Raw genomic sequence first — 19,753 nt, 5'->3', positions numbered from 1 at the left:
CCAAGACCCCTCGCGAAACTCGATTTTTCGCGATATAGCGGTGCGGAAGTAAAAACACAATCTGCGCATGTGCGCCCATTTTTTCATGGCCGCACATGCGCAGAGGGTGGAGTTTGCGTGTGGGCGGTGGGGAAGACCAAGGGAAGGTTCCTTCAGCCGCCCAACAGCTGATCTGCTCGGTTGCGCGGCAGCAGCGAGGAGCCGAAGATGGAGTTTCCCCTTTGCCTGGGCAACGGGGAAACCTCATCTTTGGCTCCTCGCTGCTGCCGCGCTACCGAGCAGATCAGCTGTTGGGCGGCCGAAGGAATCTTCCCTTGGTCTTCCCGCTGCCCAGGCAAAGGGGAAACCCCAAGATCGCTTGCCGCTTACCGCTTGCCGTTCACCCGCCCGCCCGGCTTCCGCTTGCCGCTTGCCATTCACCCGGCCGCTCCGCTTGCCCGTTCACCCGCCCGCCGTTTGCTGCTCGCCCATTCACCCGCCCACCCGCCGTTTGCTGCTCGCCCATTCACCCGCCTGCTCGCCGTTTGCTGCTCGCCCATTCACCCGCCCGTCCGCCGTTTGCTGCTCGCCCATTCACCCGCCCGTCCGCCATTTGCTGCTCGCCCATTCACCCGCCCACCCGCCGTTTGCTACTCGCCCATTCACCCGCCCACCCGCCGTTTGCTGCTCGCCCATTCACCTGCCCGCTTGCCGTTTGCTGCTCGCCATTCACCCGCCCGTCCGCCGTTTGCTGCTCGCCCATTCACCCGCCCACCCGCCGTTTGCTGCTCGCCCATTCACCCGCCCGCTCGCCGTTTGCTGCTCGCCCATTCACCCGCCCGCCCGCCGTTTGCTGCTCGCCCATTCACCCGCCCGCCCGCCGTTTGCTGCTCGCCCATTCACCCGCCCGCCCGCCATTTGCTGCTCGCCCATTCACCCGCCCGCTCGCCGTTTGCTGCTCGCCCATTCACCCGCCCGCCCGCCGTTTGCTGCTCGCCCATTCGCCCGCCCGCCGTTTGCTGCTCGCCCATTCACCCGCCCGTCCGCCGTTTGCTGCTCGCCCATTCACCCGCCCGCCCGCCGTTTGCTGCTCGCCCATTCACCCGCCCATCCGCCGTTTGCCGCTCGCCCATTCACCCGCCCACCCGCTGTTTGCTGCTCGCCCGTTCACCTGCCCGCCATCAGGACCGCCGCGCACTAACTTGATGACGGCCATGCCGTCCCAGATCGTGGGGAGGGGAGCTCTTCTCCAGCCAGGGGACGGCGAGGCCCTCCCAATGCTTGCCCGCCGCCCAGGCCCCGCGCTTGGAGCCGGAGTGAGGCCACTTCCGCCTCCGGATGAAGGAATCTCCTCGGTGGGCGGCATCGGAGGATGCAGCAACGCAGCCCCGAAAAGGACCGGCTGTTGGTCCCTTGAACCCGCCGCCGCCGCCCACTGCGGAGATCCCTTCGCCCGAACGGAGGTGGCGGTGGTGGGTTCAAGGGACCAACAGCCGGTCCTTTTCGGGGCTGCGTTGCTGCATCCTCCGATGCCGCCCACCGAGAAGATTCCTTCGTCCGGAGGCGGAAGTGGCCTCAGAGGCTGCAACGCAGCCCCGAAAAGGACCGGCTCTTGGTCCCTTGAACCCACCACAGCCACCTCCGTTCGGGCGAAGGAATCTCCTCGGTGGGCGGCATCGGAGGATGCAGCAACGCAGCCCCGAAAAGGACCGGCCGAGGTCGCCAGGAAGGGAGAAGAAGAGTCAATGAACGGTGCCAGCCGCCGCCTCATCCAACGCAAAGCGCGAGAGCCCAGATCCGGAGGCAACCCGCTTGCTGTCCGCGGCGCTTCGAGTTTCTCCTCCCGGAGGCGCGCTCGGCGCTCGCTGCAGCCAAACATCCAGGGACTCTTCTTCTCCCTTCCTGGCGACCTCGGCGGCGGAGGGTGGAAGAGCGGTGAAGAAGAGGAGGAGGAGTCCGCGCTGCTCCGGCTGCCGTGTCTCCTTCTCCCTCCTTCTTCCACCCTCCGCCGCCGAGGTTGCCAGGAAGGGAGAAGAAGAGTCCCCGGATGTTTCCCCGGATGTTCGGCTGCAGCGAGCGCCGAGCGCGCCTCCGGGAGGAGAAACTCGAAGCGCCGCGGACAGCAAGCGGGTTGCCTCCGGGTCTGGGCTCTCGCGCTTTGCGTTGGGCGAGGCGGCGGCTGACGCCGTTCATTGACTCTTCTTCTCCCTTCCTGGCGACCTCGGCGGCGGAGGGTGGAAGAAGGAGGGAGAAGGAGACACGCAGCCGGAGCAGCGCGGACTCCTCCTCCTCTTTTTCATCGCTCTTCTACTCTCCGCCGCCGAGGTTGCCAGGAAGGGAGAAGAGTCAATGAACGGCGCCAGCCGCCGCCTCGCCCAACGCAAAGCGCAAGAGCCCAGACCCGGAGGCAACCCGGTTGCTGTCCGTGGCGCTTCGAGTTTCTCCTCCCGGAGGCGCGCTCGGCGCTCGCTGCAGCCAAACATCCGGGGACTCTTCTTCTCCCTTCCTGGCGACCTCGGCGGCGGAGGGTGGAAGAGCGGTGAAGAAGAGGAGGAGGAGTCCGCGCTGCTCCGGCTGCCGTGTCTCCTTCTCCCTCCTTCTTCCACCCTCCGCCGCCGAGGTTGCCAGGAAGGGAGAAGAAGAGTCCCCGGATGTTTCCCCGGATGTTCGGCTGCAGCGAGCGCCGAGCGCGCCTCCGGGAGGAGAAACTCGAAGCGCCGCGGACAGCAAGCGGGTTGCCTCCGGGTCTGGGCTCTCGCGCTTTGCGTTGGGCGAGGCGGCGGCTGACGCCGTTCATTGACTCTTCTCCCTTCCTGGCGACCTCGGCGGCGGAGGGTGGAAGAAGGAGGGAGAAGGAGACACGCAGCCGGAGCAGCGCGGACTCCTCCTCCTCTTTTTCATCGCTCTTCTACTCTCCGCCGCCGAGGTTGCCAGGAAGGGAGAAGAGTCAATGAACGGCGCCAGCCGCCGCCTCGCCCAACGCAAAGCGCAAGAGCCCAGACCCGGAGGCAACCCGGTTGCTGTCCGCAGCGCTTCGAGTTTCTCCTCCCGGAGGCGCGCTCGGCGCTCGCTGCAGCCGAACATCCGGGGAAACATCCAGGGACTCTTCTTCTCCCTTCCTGGTAACCTCGGCGGCGGAGGGTGGAAGAAGGAGGGAGAAGGAGACACGGCAGCCGGAGCAGCGCGGACTCCTCTCTCGGTTGGAGGTGAGCTTGACGACGCCCCCCGGGAAAAAAACTGAAGTGGCCACTTTCTCCGTCGTATGTGTGTGGGGGCTCGGGAGGAAGCTGCCGGAGGAGGGTCGACGACGGGTAGCCCCGCAGCTGTGGTCCCCGCCGGGATGGAGGCGCCTGGGTGCACACGCGCGCACATACGCACACGGATGGGGGGAGTGCGAGCGAGCGAGAGGGGGGGAAGCCCAGACGGGATGAACCGTTTCTTGGGTGGCCCGTGTGGAAAAGGGGAGCGAGGGGCCGGGCGGGTTGAGGGAATCAAAGAGGGGTGGGGGTGCTGCTCTGAGGCGCTCGGAAAGAGTTTTCGGAAGGCTCTCGTGTTACGGCGAAAGGGCGTGTGGAGAGCCTGATGTTGGCGGAATTGGGGACCAGCGAGGAGCCGAAGAAACCCGCTGCCCACGGAAAGGGGAAACCCGGATGTTCGGCTCCTCGCTGCTGCTGCGCTGCCGAGCAGATCAGCTGCTAGGCGGCCGCTGGAGAGCAAGAGGGGGAGAGATAGGGAAAGAGAGAGAAGGAAAGATGAGGAAGGAAGAGAAATGAGAAAATGATTGAAGCAGAGAATGACGAGAAAGAGACAGAGAAGTGACTCTTGGTGATGACGTATGACGTCATCGGGTGGAAAAATCGCGATATAGCGTTTCGCGAAGATCGAGATGGTAACAATTGCTGAAAAATCGCGATATAGCGTTTCGCGAAGATCGAGATCGCGAAACTCGAGGGATCACTGTAGTACAGTGATACCTCATCTTACAAACGCCTCATCATACAAACTTTTCGAGATACAAACCCGAGGTTTAACATTTTTTTGCCTCTTCTTACAAACTATTTTCACCTTACAAACCCGCCGCCGCCGCTGGGATGCCCCACCTCCGAACTTCCGTTGCCAGCAAAGCACCCATTTTTGCACTACTGGGATTCCCCTGAGGCTCCCCTCCATGGGAAACACCACCTCCGGACTTCCGTGTTTTTGTGATGCTGCAGGGGAATCCCTGCAGTGCAAAAAACGGGCGCTTCACTGGCAACGGAAGTCCAGAGGTGGGGTTTCCCAGAGAGGGGAGCCTCAGTGAAATTGCAGCATCGCAAAAACACAGAGGTCCGGAGGTGGGAGGGGAGCCTCAGGGGAATCCCAGCAGTGCAAAAATGGGCGCTTCGGCTGGCAAAAGGGGTGGATTTTGAGCTTGCACGCATTAATCGCTTTTCCATTGATTCCTATGGGAAACATTGTTTCATCTTACAAACTTTTCACCTTAAGAACCTCGTCCCGGAACCAATTAAGTTTGTAAGACAAGGTATCGCTGTACTTTGATTCTCATTTGCCATTATGGTTGGAGAGGTTCTATTAGGGAGACTAAACCAATGTAAAGCCCATAACCCACCTAATCTACAGCCCTCCTCCCAATTCTAGAGATCTTCTTGCAATTGACTGATTATCTGTGTTAAACTTCAACTATTGACTTGGCTTCCTTGGGATAATTTCCGAGAAAGAAAGAAATTGTATATATTGTATATTGCCTAATTTTTCTCAACTGGAACCTTCAAGAGCATAAAAGACACAATAACACCAAACAAATATGATTGTTATTTCAAGATGAACTAAAGCTGGTTAGATCAAATAATGACAGTAGAAAAAGATAACTATAAAAATGAAAAATAACCATCCTTAATTCCGTTCTGTTTCAGTTGTCTTTTTGTAAGCTGCTGAAAGATGGTAAGGGGACAGATAGCATATTCATCTTCTCAATGTAGTAATTTTATCTTGAGTCATACATACCTTGATACATGCATTTCTAAAATATTGCATATTTCTGGTTTTTTAAAACCACTGAAAATATTACAGGCTTCCTTTTTGTGAGTTTATATTTAGCTGGCATGGAGCCTGCCTTGTGAATAAAATCTGATTATGCAACTACTATTTTGATTAACAAAAAGTCTTGTGGTGATAAATTTACTCCTACCCCATGGTGTACTGGCAAAATCAGCATTTCATTAAACACACTGCTTATGATTTAGTTGCACACAGTGATGTTATTTCTGCAGATGTGGTAAAATCTGATCTCCTGAGCTCATTTCTATGAAGCTGAGAGTTTTTCCATTGTATTTTTATTTTCTGAATGTTTATTTATTAGAGTTTAGAACTCTCTCTCCAACCTAGAAGGCTAAGCCACTGAGTTGCATGTATCTATTGGAAGACAAGAAAATTCATTAAATTAAATTAATTAATTAAATTATTTGGTAATGATGCAGGCAATAGTTGGAGTGATGTGGTGGCCTAGAGGTAGACCCTGGCCTCACCATCAGGAGGCCATGAATTCGATTCTAGGTAGAGGCAGATATTTATCTCTTTGGGCACGCTGAGAATATAGCTGCTGAAAAAACCTCTCTGCGTTGGCGACAGGAAGAGCACCCGACCATTAAAACACTGTGCTAGATCCATTCACTTGGCCAGAGTCCACCCCACAAGAAATTCTGGGGTCATTAAATGAAGATGATGATGATAGCAGGCAGTAGGTGTCATAGCAAGTTGTTGCTTTTAACTGTTGACTCTTCCTTTTCATAGACTACATGAGCCACGAAAAAGCAAAGCCGCTTGTTTTCAAGCTAGTAGGAAGACCTGTTGGCTTTTGCCATGTGTAAAGCAACCTTTGTGTGTGTGTGTGTGTGTGTGTGTGTGTGTGTGTGTAATTCATATCTATAAGCCACATTATGACTAATTTCAATTTTATTTTAGAAAGCTGCCTGATTCTACAACAACTGTGGATGGAGTTCAGTAGATCCATCCTAAGATAAAATACAGGAAATAGTATAAGGTCAGACTAGATGAACCATGAGGTCTTTTTCTGCTGTCAATCTTCTATGTTTCTATATTTCTATGAACTACTACTCACTTTTACTCAAGGCTTTCGCTTTCACCTAGGTTTTCACAGTTCTTTTGAACATGACTAGGGTGGAGGCTAGATGTATCCTTCGTGGAGGTGGTGTTCAGGAAGGCAGGTTCTGGAACAGAGAAGACACGCTCACTAGATCCCATCAAGTGATAACTTCTTAAGGGATGGGGCCTATAGCAGGGGCGTCAAACTCAATTTCATTGAGGGCTGCATTAGGGCTGTGTTTGACCTTGAGTGTGTGTGGCAAGGTTGTTTGTGGCCAGCTCAATGTCACTCATGTTGAAGATGCCCCTGGAAGCCTGAGCACACTGCTGGTGAAAACGGGCTTGTGAGTTCCATTTTCGGCTGCAACTGACTTCTGCAACCCTCTGCTGGCGAAAATGGAGCTCCATTTTCACCAGCAGAGGCACCATTGTCCAGTCCTTTGTTGTTTTCAGGGAGGCCCGGCGACCGAGATCTAAGCAGCCCACAGGCTGGATGAGTTTGACACCCCTGGCCTCTAGCATGCCAACTCTGCCTGATTGTGGAGGCTGGGCAGAAGCCACGGAAGACACGTGTTCCTTTAGATATCCCCTCAGATTTAATCTGATTTGCGAACCTCGTTTATGCACCACAGTTTTTGACAAGGCAGAAACAGAATTTGAATGAATGGGAGCATACAAGCGCTTCAGAATCACAGCATTTATTTATTTATTTTTTAGATTTCTCTGCTGCCCTCCTCCGCAGACTCACGGCATCTCACAGCAAAATAGGTACAAAAAATACAGTGTATAAGAAATGTAATTTAAAATCCGTTCTAAAACCCAATACTTAAAAACAGTCAGCCACATTCATTCATGCTGGTGTTGTGGTACGCCAGTAGCCTGCAGAGCTGGCAGCAGAATCAGACAGCAAGGAGGCTGGCGAGGAAGCTGGGCCAGGCCTGGAGTCTGTAGAAGGCTCGGTGCCAGAGGCATGGATCCAGCCTGGGCCATCTAGGAGGTCTGAGCAAGGCAGAGGAACGTGGAGCATGTTCTCAAGGCACACATGTGTAGAGCTGCCACAGAAGGCAACAACAGTTACAGAGGAAAAGGACTACTCAGGAGTAAGGTTTGGAGATGATTGGCCCCTCCCATAGGCTATATAAGTGGAGCAGACTGAAATGTTACTTGCAGGAAACCACTTTGTTCAACTCTTAGCTCGGACTCTGTTTCTGTTTGGTTTTGAAAAGTTTCTTGCTAATTGGTCTTTGGCAGCTTATCAAAAAAGATCAAGGTTTGTGTGCTTATCTGCCTTTCCCCCAAAAGGCTGGTGTTGGAAGTCATAATTGTTGGATTTATTACGGCTGAGAATGATAATAATTCGCAGCCGTTAAAATAAAAGAGGTTTTGAGGATGCCATTTGTGCTGTATTATCAGGAAGCTTAGGTCAGAACAGCTGGATCTTAGAATCAAGGTATTTATTTATTCAATTTATTTATTCGATTTTTATGCCGCCCTTCTCCTTCGATTCAGGGTGGCTTACAACATGTTAGCAATAGCACTTTTTAACAGAGCCAGCCTATGGCCCCCACAATCTGGGTACTAGGTTTCTCTAGTAACATTTCTCTCAAATCCATTTGATGTGCTTTCAGAATGATCTATGTTCTTACAGTCTTAAAGGCACTTCATACTTTCTAATCATAACTTATGGTTTAATTTTTTAATTTTATTTATTATTAAATTTATATTTCCGTCTATTCGCCCATGGCTGCTGTATAGCTAATACTGCTTATGAGAAAAGCATATTTTGAAAAGCCATTTTCTTTGTGTTGTATGATGGACTCTGTGCCAATCAATGGAATTGCTCTCATTTCTGTTGTTTGCTTTCACTTATTAAAATGTTGCTATGTTTAAATCCAGGTACCACCAGAAAAGGTGGTGGTGGAGGAAATTTATTTGTCACTTCTTAAACATATTTAATTCTTGAATATAAAATTGGTTTTTCAAAAGGTTTGGCGTAGGAAAACTAAAACGGTAAACACAGTTTTAGAAACAACTGCCGCAGGCCGGGCATTTCTTTGAAGTCCACCTGGGGCTGCAGCATTTGGAGTTTCATCAATTAAAGTCTGCAATCCCAAGTTTTGTACACTGCAGCAAATTTGAAAAGTGACATAAACAACAGCAACAAAAAAGATGTTGGAGGAGCGCATCATAAATATTAATTACATTTCCAATGCAGCATCGGACCTTTTTTTAAAAAAGAGAAAGTGCTAAATTTCAAAGAGATTAAGTGACCTGTTCAAGGTTAGATGGCATACCGTGTGCCAATTCAGTTCTAAGCATACTACTTTAATCAGATAGATTCCTTGGAATGGCTTATTCCACCACCCCCACCACCGCAAAATGGTTTATAGCAGATGGTTTTGCTTACGTTTGAATTTTTTTAAAAGGATGTGTCATTTTACAGCACAAGGAGAAGTGATTTGTCTTCTTACGCCCAAGTTTGGAAAGGGTTACAGCTGGATTTGCCTGTAGCAGTCTGGAGGAAGTGTGAACCATTCAGGGAAGGAGGGATGCAAGCTACTTGTGCTTATTGTCAGGATATTTTTGAAAAAAACAAAACCCAAAGGGTTAAAGAGTTTCTGTCAACTGCCAAGATGCTTGAGCACAAAACAACCCATGGACTGTAAAAATGCAGGAGTGTGCGTGTGATAGGAATGTGGAATGGAGGGGAAGCAACTTTGTGTGTATTGGTTTCTTCTAGGCGTCTGCTTCTGCAGTGGGTATCTGCTTGATTGCTGCTGTTTTCCCTACTGCCAATTCATCAGCTTCCACTGCAGGGGCGGTAAGAACTGGTAGCTATCCTGATGAATCCAAAAGGTCATTATTACCGATAAATCACCCACAGGGAGGTATTTGAGAAATGTCTTCAGCCTCTTCTTGATGTGTGTTTTTTGAAAAGATACTGGGATTTTAAACAGTATTTTTTAAAAGCATTCCAGTATTTGAGGGGCTGGAGGGGATCAAGTTATTTCCAAGACAAGAAGGCAAGACAAGAAACAACGGATGGACACTAATTAAGGAGAGAACTAACTTAGAATTAAGGAGAAACTGCCTAACAGTGAGGACAATTTACCAGTGGAATCATCAGCTTGCCTTCAGAAGTTGTAGGTGCGCTGAAAGGGATAAACTAACATTTGAATTAAAAAATAAAGATGACAGTTTACTATAAATGTTGGGATAGGTTCTACTTCTGGCTGGAAAAAGGGAAACCTTAAAATATACAGTCCCCCCCCCAAAAAAAAGACTAAAAAAGGAAAAAGAAAGATTAAACTATCGGAGATATAAGGGAAACAAAGAAAAAGAGTTATTCGAGTAAGAACAATGTATAGAAACGGTGAATGTTTTGTAAATATTAGCTGCATAATAGTGAATAAGCATTATGAGAAATGTAACACAGATTTGTCACACAACGTCCATTGTTTTAAATTTTTTTCATTATGATTGTTATGTGTTTATAAATAAAGAAATTTTCTAATAAAAAAGAGTTGTAGGTGCTTCATCATTGGAAGTTTTTAAGAAGGGACTGGACAACCACCTGTCTGAAATGCTACAGGGCAGTTTTGGTGAACCTTTTTTCCCTCGGGTGCTGAAAGTATGTGCCCGCACAGTGACATGTGCACGAGTGCCCACACCCATAATGCAATGACGCTCTCGCATATCCTGTCCCCTGCACATGTGCGCATGAGCCCCCTGTTTTGGCTTCACATCCCCAAACAGAACTCGGAAGGGGAAAATCTTCCTTTCCCCAGGGAGCTGGGAGCAGGGTGGGGGGAGGGGGAAGCCTTTCATGGCCAAACAGTGCTGGGGTAGTGTTCTGGTCTGACTGGCTGTTCCAAGAATCATAATTCTTTGTAAATTAACAGGCTGGCAACTTCAAACATCTCCTTATCTCTGGGTCAGGTTAACGTTACTTAAAAACAGTTTTAGCATGCAATGCAAGGACTCACTTCTCCGGAGAAACGGTATTTGAATTTTTTGGTGAACTGTTCTCTGTTTGAATGGCTTCTCTATTTTTGCTGCTTAAAAAAGGGCCCACCCACCCGCCCCAGGTTAATAGTGATCTTTATTTCTTCACTCAAAGCACAGCTGATCAGCTCCTCAGCTGTGTTTTGGGCTGATTTCAGCTCTGAACATGCGTGGAAGTAAAATTGCACGAGGGGATATGTACTCGTGTGAGCAGAGCACTCGCACAAATTACGGTATCACAAATGTACACTGGTGACGAAGGAAAGTGGAACCTACCCCGATGCACACATGCACCTTATACAAATTATTACGCAAGTATAAGTTTTTATCGGTGAAAGGTATTTGATTATGCTTTTTCTTCCCAGAATACATAGCATTTGTCTAAATAGCGTCCTTCATTCCCTAACTGCATTACTTACCTGCCTTCTGTCCTTTAGACCAGTGATTTTCAACCTTTTTTGAGCCACGGCACATTTTTTACATTTACAAAATCCGGGGGCACACCACCAACCAAAATGACACAAAATGACACCCTAAGACACTCTCCTTTCTTTTTCCATCCCTGTCTCCTCCCCACCCTTGTGTGCGTATATACACACTCTTGAATCATTTCTAAAAACAGGTGAGGGCTTGGGTTTTTTCTCTCATTCTTTGGGTGCTTTTTATCATATGCTTTAAATCAAGAGTCACTTCTCTCTCTCTCTCTCTTTTGTTTGTCTCTCTTTCCTCTCATTCTCTGTCTCAATCATTTTCTCATTTCTCTTTTTTCCTCCCCTTTTTGCTCATTTCTCTCTCTCTCCCCCTTCCTCTCCTTTTCTCTCTCTCTCTCTCTCTTGCTTTCTTTTTCACTCTTGCTTTCTCTCTTTTCTTTCTCTCTCTTGCTTTCTCTCTCTCCTCACTCTCTTTTTCTCTCTCTTTCTCTCTCTTGCTTTCTTTCTCTCTCTCTCTCTCACACTCTCTCTCATCAAAAAGTTGTGAGCCCGGAACCTGAGCGGCACACCTGACCATTTCTCACGGCACACTGGTTGAAAAACACTGCTTTAGACATAAGCAACGGCAGAATCTTTTCTTACAGTAGTTGGTTTAGTATTTTCGTATCCCCGGGTAGTACTGAAAAAGGTGGAAATGGGAAATTTTTTTGATCTTTTACAGGGCTGCTGCAAACTTCAAGCGATTCTCAGTGTCTGTTTAAATAATGATGTAAAAACCCTTTGCAGTTTTGAAGGGATTCCTGTGTTGTGTCATACGCTTATCTGATATTGCAAGGGCAAGATCAGTGTGGTTTGTCTTGCAGTATGTCCCAGGGTTGCCTTTTGCATATTATATCTGTCACTATTACATCCCCATGGAGGCTTTCCCTAAAAGTACAAGGAGAAAGGGAGCTGGATTTCTTCAGCATTTTTAAGCAAAATGGAAAGATATTTTCACTGATTTCCTCTTTTCTTTAGAGCAGTGTTTTTCAACCAGTGTGCCCCGAGACATGGTCAGGTGTGCCGCGAAGCTCAGAGAAAGAAAGAAAGAAAGAAAGAGAAAGAACGCAAGAGAGAGAGAGAGAGAGAGAGAAAGCAAGAGAAAGAGAAAGAACGCAAGAGAGAGAGAGAAAGAAAGCAAGAGAGAGAGAGAGAAAGAAAGCAAGAGAGAGAGAGAGAAAGAACACAACAGAGAGAGAGAAAGAAAGCAAGAGAGAGAGAGAGAAAGAAAGCAAGAGAGAGAGAAAGAAAGCAAGAGAGAGAGAGAGAAAGAAAGCAAGAGAGAGAGCAAGAGAGGGAGGGAAGGAGAGAGAGAGAAAGACATAGAGGGAGGTAAGGAGGGAGAGAAAGAGAGCAAAATAGAGAGGAAGGAAGGAAGAGAAAGAAAGAGGGATAGAGAGAGAGAAAGAAAGAGGAAGGAAGGGAGAGAGAGAGAATATTTATGTCCAAACTTTTTTTAGCCCCCCCGCCTCGCTCAATGTGCCCCAGGGTTTCGTAAATGTAAAAAATGTGCCGCGGCTCAAAAAAGGTTGAAGATCACTGCTTTAGAGTTCTAAGGCAGTGTTTCCCAACCTTGGCAACTTGAGGTTATTTGGACTTCAACTCCCAGAATGCTGGCCGGGGAATTCTGTGAGTTGAAGTCCAGATATCTTCAAGTTGCCAAGGTTGGGAAACACTGTTCTAAGGTACACTTCCCCTCTTATTCCAGAGTAGACATCAAAAGTCCAAAGCTGATTTTTTTCAAGAGATAGAAAGGATTCACTCCAGGGGGGGACATTAATTTACAAAAATGGCATTCTTTTCCTTTTTCCTTTTCTCTATAATGGGAGTCCTACCTTGGAGCTGACCTTTTATCCAAGTAGAAACCCTTCTGTTCTTGAAAGGCCAAATTTGGATCCAGCCCATTAAATCTGTAATACCGTTGTGCTTGCAGCTATATAATACCAATTCCTATTGACATTCGTTTTCTTTCAATAGATCAGCAAGCCAGGTTACTTTTACAAAACGGAAGCTGGCAGGGAGGCGCCAAGTAAAGTCTGTGAAGGGTATCCATAGCCTAGCGACAACGGCAATGTTTTTGTGGAGTGGGACTAGAGAACCTCCATAGTCCCTTCCCATTCTGTTATTCTCATATGGTTTGTTGTGGAATTTGAGCAGGGATCCGTACTATGAAAATCTGCTCATGGTTAAAGGTACATTCTGTGGTGGAAGTATAGAATGTGCTCATCCTTCAAGGCATAAAATAGTCTTATTTAAACTTGCACCCCATTAATTTTGATTTATTTATGATTGGGTGTGGTTCGCATATTGTGAACATATTTAGAAACATAGAAACATAGATGTCTGACGGCAGAAAAAGACCTCATGGTCCATCTAGTCTGCCCTTATACTATTTTCTGTATTTTATCATAGGATGGATATATGTTTATCCCAGGCATGTTTAAATTTAGTTACTGTGGATTTATCTACCACGTCTGCTGGAAGTTTGTTCCAAGGATCTACTACTCTTTCAGTCAAATAATATTTTCTCATGTTGCTTTTGATCTTTCCCCCAACTAACTTCAGATTGTGTCCCCTTGTTCTTGTGTTCACTTTCCTATTAAAAACACTTCCCTCCTGGACCTTATTTAACCCTTTAATATATTTAAATGTTTCCATCATGTCCCCCCTTTTCCTTCTGTCCTCCAGACTATACAGATTGAGTTCATTAAATCTTTCCTGATACGTTTTATGCTTAAGACCTTCCACCGTTCTTGTAGCCCGTCTTTGGACCCGTTCAATTTTGTCAATATCTTTTTGAAGGTGAGGTCTCCAGAACTGAACACAGTATTCCAAATCTAATTTCTGTTAGATTTGCTAATACGTGAAGTAATGGCTTACATGAGCAACACACAATTAAGAGCTTGTAACTGTATACCATAAATCCGATGCCCTTTGTTCTTTGGAATTGAAATTTTAAATAAAACTTGCTTGGCACTTCATTTCTAATTATTTGGTTTCACTTCCGTAATGATTATTTAATGATTATTATTTTTAATCATAGGCAGCTCTTGCAAGCTAGAAAAGCTAGAGCTCCTTGTTTAGCCAAGCTTGTGGGGATGGACAAATAAGATCAGACATGTTAAGTAGTTCAGGGAAAGGTGTGTGCAGATTGAGACATGGGAAAGGAGTAGATAGGGATTCCAGGCAAAGGAGAGGCTGCGATGGCTTCATATTACGGGTAAGGACGAATGTTTGGTTTTCAAACAATTTGATGGGTCAAGTGAAAATAAATTCAGAATTACTGAAGTCATTTCTCTTTTATTTACCTAGGAGTATTAAGAAATATCTATAATTACTTAAAGATATCATTTTGCATATCCTACGTAGCTTCTGCTCTGGCACTCTCACACTACTTACCAGAGTTTACAAAACTTTCGCCAGACCCATCCTCGAAGACAGCTCATCTGTTTGGAACCCATATTGCATCTCAGACATTAACACCCTTGAAAATGTCCAAAAATACTTCACCAGAAGAGCCCTTCACTCCTCCACTCGAAACAGAATACCCTACGAGACTAGACTTTCAATCCTGGGCCTAGAAAGCTTAGAACTAAGATGCCTTAAACAAGATCTAAGTATTGCCCACAAGATCATATGCTGCAACGTCCTGCCTGTCGGCGACTACTTCAGCTTCAACCACAACAACACAAGAGCACACAACAGATTTAAACTTAATATTAACCGCTCCAAACTTGACTGTAAAAAATATGACTTCAGTAACCAAGTTGTCGAAGCGTGGAACTCATTACCGGACTCCATAGTGTCATCCCCAAACCCCCAACACTTTACCCTTAGATTATCTACGGTTGACCTATCCAGATTCCTAAGAGGTCAGTAAGGGGCGAGTACAAGTGCACTAGAGTGCCTTCCGTGCCTTGTCCTATTGCTCTCCTATATCTCCTATACCTTTCTTCTATTCCTATATCTCTTCTTCTATTCTTTCATTGATATGTTCTATTACTATACCTTCTTTTCTATTCTTTCTTAGATATATTTTACTATGAGTATCTCCTCTATAACCTTCATCATGTATTTTACTATGTGTATATGGATATATATACCCACTAAACCCTCATTGTGTATTGGACAAAATAAAATAAATAAATAAATAAATAAAAGTGTCTGTAAGGTTTAAATTCAGTGCATGAGGTTATGTAAGTTCTTGGGCCTTTCATACCTCATCAGTTATTTGCAATCAGACAAAAGGACAAAACGTTTCTACTTTCACTTATTTTTATGTCGACTTACCTCTTGGTTGCTGCTTGTGACGAGGTTAATGAAAATAACGATTGAAACTAGAACATTAGATTTATGTATTTATTTGAATCCATTTGTTACTTTTACTTTAGTATCGTGTTTTCCTGAAAATAAGATCACTGTCTTATATTTTTTGGAACCCTTTAATAAGCGCTTGGCATTATTGCCATACACTCAAAAGCCCAATTGGGCTTATTATCAGGGGAGGTCTTATTTTGTGGGAAACAGGGCAGCATGCTTTTTATTTGCACATCCATATCTTGATTTGAAAACTGTATGAGAGAACAGCTTTTAAAGTGATGCTTGTTTATGCCAGTGGGATAATGCTAAAAAGCTTATTTAGGTCAAAAATATCAAAAGCTGTATTTAAATACAGTTTGTCTAAGTAAAACAATCTGCCAGTCTTTCTGAGTGGTACTTCTAAGATGTAAAAGAAAATAAGAGGAGCAATTATTAGCCTTTTTAAAAAAAAACTAGGTAGAAACATAGAAAATAGAAGATTGACGGCAGAAAAAGACCTTATGATCCATCTAGTTTGCCCTTATACTATTTTCTGTATTTTATCTTAGGATGGATATATGTTTATCCCAGGCATGTTTAAATTCAGTTACTGTGAACTGAAACTATTGAAAGGACTATTTTTTGGCATTAAAAATAAAATAATAATAATAATAATAATAATAATAATAATAATAATAATAATAATAATTTATTAGACTTATATGCCGCCCCTCTGCGAAGACTCAGAGCGGCTGACAACAAAATACAAAGCACAAATCCAATATTAAAAACAATTATAAAAACCCATTATAAAAACAGTCATACCATCCAGTTAAACCATACATAAAATGAAACAGCTAAGGGTCAGTTATGTCCCCCAAGCCTGGCAGATAGGTGGGTTTTCAGTAATTTGCGAAAGGCAAGGAGGGTGGGGGCAGTCCTGATCTCTGGGGGGAGTTGATTCCAGAGGGCCGGGGCTGCCACAGAGAAGGCTCTTCTACTGGGGCCCGCCAGCCGACATTGTTTTGTAGACGGGACCCGGAGAAGGCCAACTCTGCGGGACCTCATCAGTTGCTGGGATTCGTGTGGCAGAAGGCAGTCCCGAAGGTATTCTGGTCCGATGCCATGTAGGGCTTTACAGGTCATAACCCACACTTTGAATTGTGACCGGAAACTGATTGGCAGCCAGTGCAGGGTGCGGAGTGTTGATGAGACATGGGCATATCTAGGAAAGCCCACGATGGCTCTCGTGGCCGCATTCTGCACGATCTGAATTTTCCGAACACTTTTCAAAGGTAGCCCCATATAGAGAGCGTTACAGTAGTCGAACCTTGAGATGATGAGTGCATGAGTGACCGTGAGCAGTGACTCCCTGTCCAAATAGGGCCGCAGCTGGTGCACCAGGTGAACCTGGGCAAACGCCCTCCTCGCCACAGCTGAAAGAGTTATGTACAGCAGGCAAGGCAACTATACAATATTATCGATAAATATTTTATAATATATTTTGACCTTGTTGATCTCAATCTTGTTCTTTTCAGTGTTAATTTTCACCAAATGTGCTCTGACGTGGCCTCTTTTATTTTGCTGTGATTGACTTGATGTGGAAACATTATGCAGAAATAATGACAGGTAGTCCTCGACTTACAACCACAATTAGTGAGAAATTTGTTACGCGAGTTTTGCTCCATTGTACAACTTCTTGCTTCATTTCTTACACGAAATATTGAAGTTGTTGTTCTGTCTGGGTGCCCCCAGACTTCAACACCAACTGGAAAAAGCAGCCAGACACGCTGGTAAAAGCAAAAGCATTTTATAGTTTGAAAAATAAACACAGAGAAAAACCTGTTCTTCCCAACAGGCAGGCTATGAGACTTCACAGCAGAGTCCTGATGGCCAGACAATACAGCAGACTTCTTGCTGGCACACCCACCACTGAAGAGAATAAGACCCACACCTTTTCCCCCCCAAGGTTTCAGTATTCAAAGTCACAAACCAGAATTCCAAGACGCCAAAGATCACAGCCAGGTCCCAGCACTCCCAAAGATAATACTCCACAAGCCAGGAAGGGTGGGTCTGCCTTTTCAGCCTTTCCAGAGAGCACCACACCCAAACCCAGCTGTTGCTTCTTTAGTGCTGAAAGTACCTGGCTAATTGTCCCCTTCGTTGTGTTGCTCTTCTCTGCTGGAGATCGATTATTGCTTGTGCATTTTCATCTAAGGAATCCAGGCTGCTTGCTGGGGAGAGCTCCCTCTCGGGGGACTCTCCCTCAGCCTGAGATTCCTCCTCCCCGTCTGCCTGAACCTCCTGTTCCTCATCCTCCCCCTCTGAGCAGGAAGCCGGCAGAGGATCAGCCGTTCCCTGAGGGGCCTCAGACGGAATCACAACAGTTGTTAAATTAATAACTTGGTTGTTAAGTGAATCCGGATTTTCCATTGACTTTGCTCATCAGAAGGTCTCAAAAGGGGATCACATGATGCCAGGACACTTCAATTGTCATAAATATGAATCAGTTGTCAATTACGTTACTATGGGAATGCTGCAACGGTCATAAGTGTACTTTTTCCAGTACCGCCTTATGTTCAATCGTGAAACGAAGATACAACGTAAATTGTAAGTTGAGGACTTCGTACTTTTCCTTGTTTTTGGTCACCAAAACATTTTTGGAGAGGACAAGATCTGGTGAATATATGGAAACAGTTTTTTCTTAAGCACTTTATTTTTAAATTATTGTTAAAACAGATTAATGTTTTTGAACAAGCAACTCAGAAAAGGGATAGCATATTTAGGTTTTATTCTGGTATTGTTCTGAAGAATTAGAGTGGTGTGGTGGGCTGGTGGCCTAAAAGTGGAACTCTCGCCTTAGAATCAGCAGGCTGTGTGTTTGATCCTAGGTAGACATTTCTTTCTATGGATGCAATAATATCAGCTATGAATTCTGCATTGGTAACAGGGAGGGCATCCGGCCAGTAAACACTCAGCTCCATTCAGCTGCCCCAAAGCCACCGCGAAGCAAGGGACTATGGGGTCATTAAAAGATGATCATGATTGTTCTGAGGCGCTAGCTCCTATGCAGCAGGGAGAGTCCAGCCTGAAGTTGTTGTTGTTGTTATTGTTGTTGTTGTTATTATTATTATTATTATTATTATTATTATTATTATTATTTATTAGATTTGTATGCCGCCCCTCTCCGAAGACTCGGGGTGGCTCACAACAGTAATAAAAACAATATAGCAGTGGAACAAATCTAATATTAAAAACATATAAAACCCTATCATTATTTTAAAAAAACAAACAGCACATTCATACCAAACATAAAACGAAGTATAAAAAAGCCTGGGGGAAAGGTGTCTCAACTCCCCCATGCCTGGCAGTATAAGTGAGTCTTGAGTAGTTTACAAAAGACAGGAAGAATGGGGGCAGTTCTAATCTCTGGGGGGGAGTTGGTTCCAGAGGGCCAGGGCCGCCACAGAGAAGGCTCTTCCCCTGGGGCCCGCCAAACGACATTGTTTAGTCGATGGAACCTGGAGAAGGCCAACTCTGTGGGACCTTATCGGTCGCTGGGATTCGTGCGGTAGCAGGCGGTTCCGGAGGCACTCTGGTCCAATGCCATGAAGTTGCTGCACCATAAATGTTGAGGAGAGATTTAAGTCATGGCTGTCCAATAAGACATTGTCTTTCATTGACATTTTGTTCCATTCAGGTTTGGTTCATAGATGACTGTTTCAGTGGCTTAAGTATAATTGTGAAGCATCACATCGCATGTGCAACAGTCTTTCCCACTCTATACACCTGCAACTTTCAGCTCTCTTCTACAAGAAATAAATCTCCCAAGTTTTTGAGGTGCTTAACATTGTAAATTGCTGTATTTCAGGCGTGTTCTATTATTGTAATTGTAGTTTGGGGCATTGGACATTTGTTTTAGCATGTCTGCTTTTTAAAAAAGAAAATGCGATACATACTGAAACTCCTAAGTAAGTATCAATACCGGCAGTTGTGCTGCCAAGATGCTACCAGGGGACAGCTGACCCAAATTTTAAAAACTTGAAATGATAAAATGTTGGATTCTAGGGAGCGCTCCACATAAGTATATCAGTAAAAGCTCTTGTTATTTGTTCCAAATAAATTAAAGAGAATAAACATTGAAAGCTTATAAATGCATTCTGCAAAGATTAATAGATTAAAGAGCAATCATGGGCTTTCCCAAATATGCCCATGTTACACCAACACTCCTCAGTCTGCATTGGTTGCCGATCAGTTTCCGGTCACAATTCAAAGTGTTGGTTATGACCTATAAAGCCCTTCATGGCACCGGACCAGATTATCTCAGGGACCGCCTTCTGCTGCACGAATCCCAGCGACCAGTTAGGTCCCACAGAGTGGATCTTCTCCGGGTCCCGTCAACTAAGCAATGTCGCCTGGCGGGACCCAGGGGAAGAGCCTTCTCTGTGGCGGCCCCGGCCCTCTGGAACCAACTCCCCCCAGAGATTAGAACTGCCCCCACCCTCCTTGCCTTTTGTAAACAACTTAAAACCCACCTCTGCCACCAGGCATGGGGGAACTGAGATCCTCTTTCCCCCTAGGCCTTTACAATTCTATGCATGGTATGTATGTATGTATGTTTGGTTTTTATATTAATTGATTTTTAATCATCAATACCAAATTACTATTGTACACTGTTTTATTGTCGCTGTTAGCCGCCCCGAGTCTCTGGAGAGGGGCGGCATACAAATCAAATAAATAAATAAATAAATAAATATTGCCAAATAAACCTTAACCGTAGGACCCTGGAAGACCCCAGGCCTGTTATACTGGACCACATACAAACCATGATGCTTGAGGTTATTTGTCAAGGCATTGCAGCAAGCCTCCCACAGTCATGACAACAATGCCATGGAGAT

At 45.9% G+C, this 19,753-nt stretch overlaps 1 protein-coding gene across 3 annotated transcripts in view; it reads left to right on the top strand.

Moving 5' to 3' along the window:
* Positions 1 to 19,753, top strand: part of ARHGAP32 (Rho GTPase activating protein 32) — a 265,471-nt gene that overhangs the window by 57,380 nt on the left and 188,338 nt on the right. The window contains exon 1 of one of the 3 annotated variants that reach the window (XM_070765690.1): positions 6,839 to 6,849. The exons of the other annotated variants lie outside the window; for them this stretch is intronic. The gene's annotated coding sequence lies outside the window, so the exon portion shown is untranslated. Of the gene's footprint in view, positions 1 to 6,838; positions 6,850 to 19,753 lie in introns of those variants that run through there. 3 annotated transcript variants of the gene reach the window in all.

Source organism: Erythrolamprus reginae, chromosome 12, assembly GCF_031021105.1.
Source record: "Erythrolamprus reginae isolate rEryReg1 chromosome 12, rEryReg1.hap1, whole genome shotgun sequence".
Lineage (NCBI taxonomy): Eukaryota > Metazoa > Chordata > Lepidosauria > Squamata > Dipsadidae > Erythrolamprus > Erythrolamprus reginae.
Note: the sequence above shows the minus strand (reverse complement) of the source record. Positions and strands in the feature narration are given on the sequence as shown.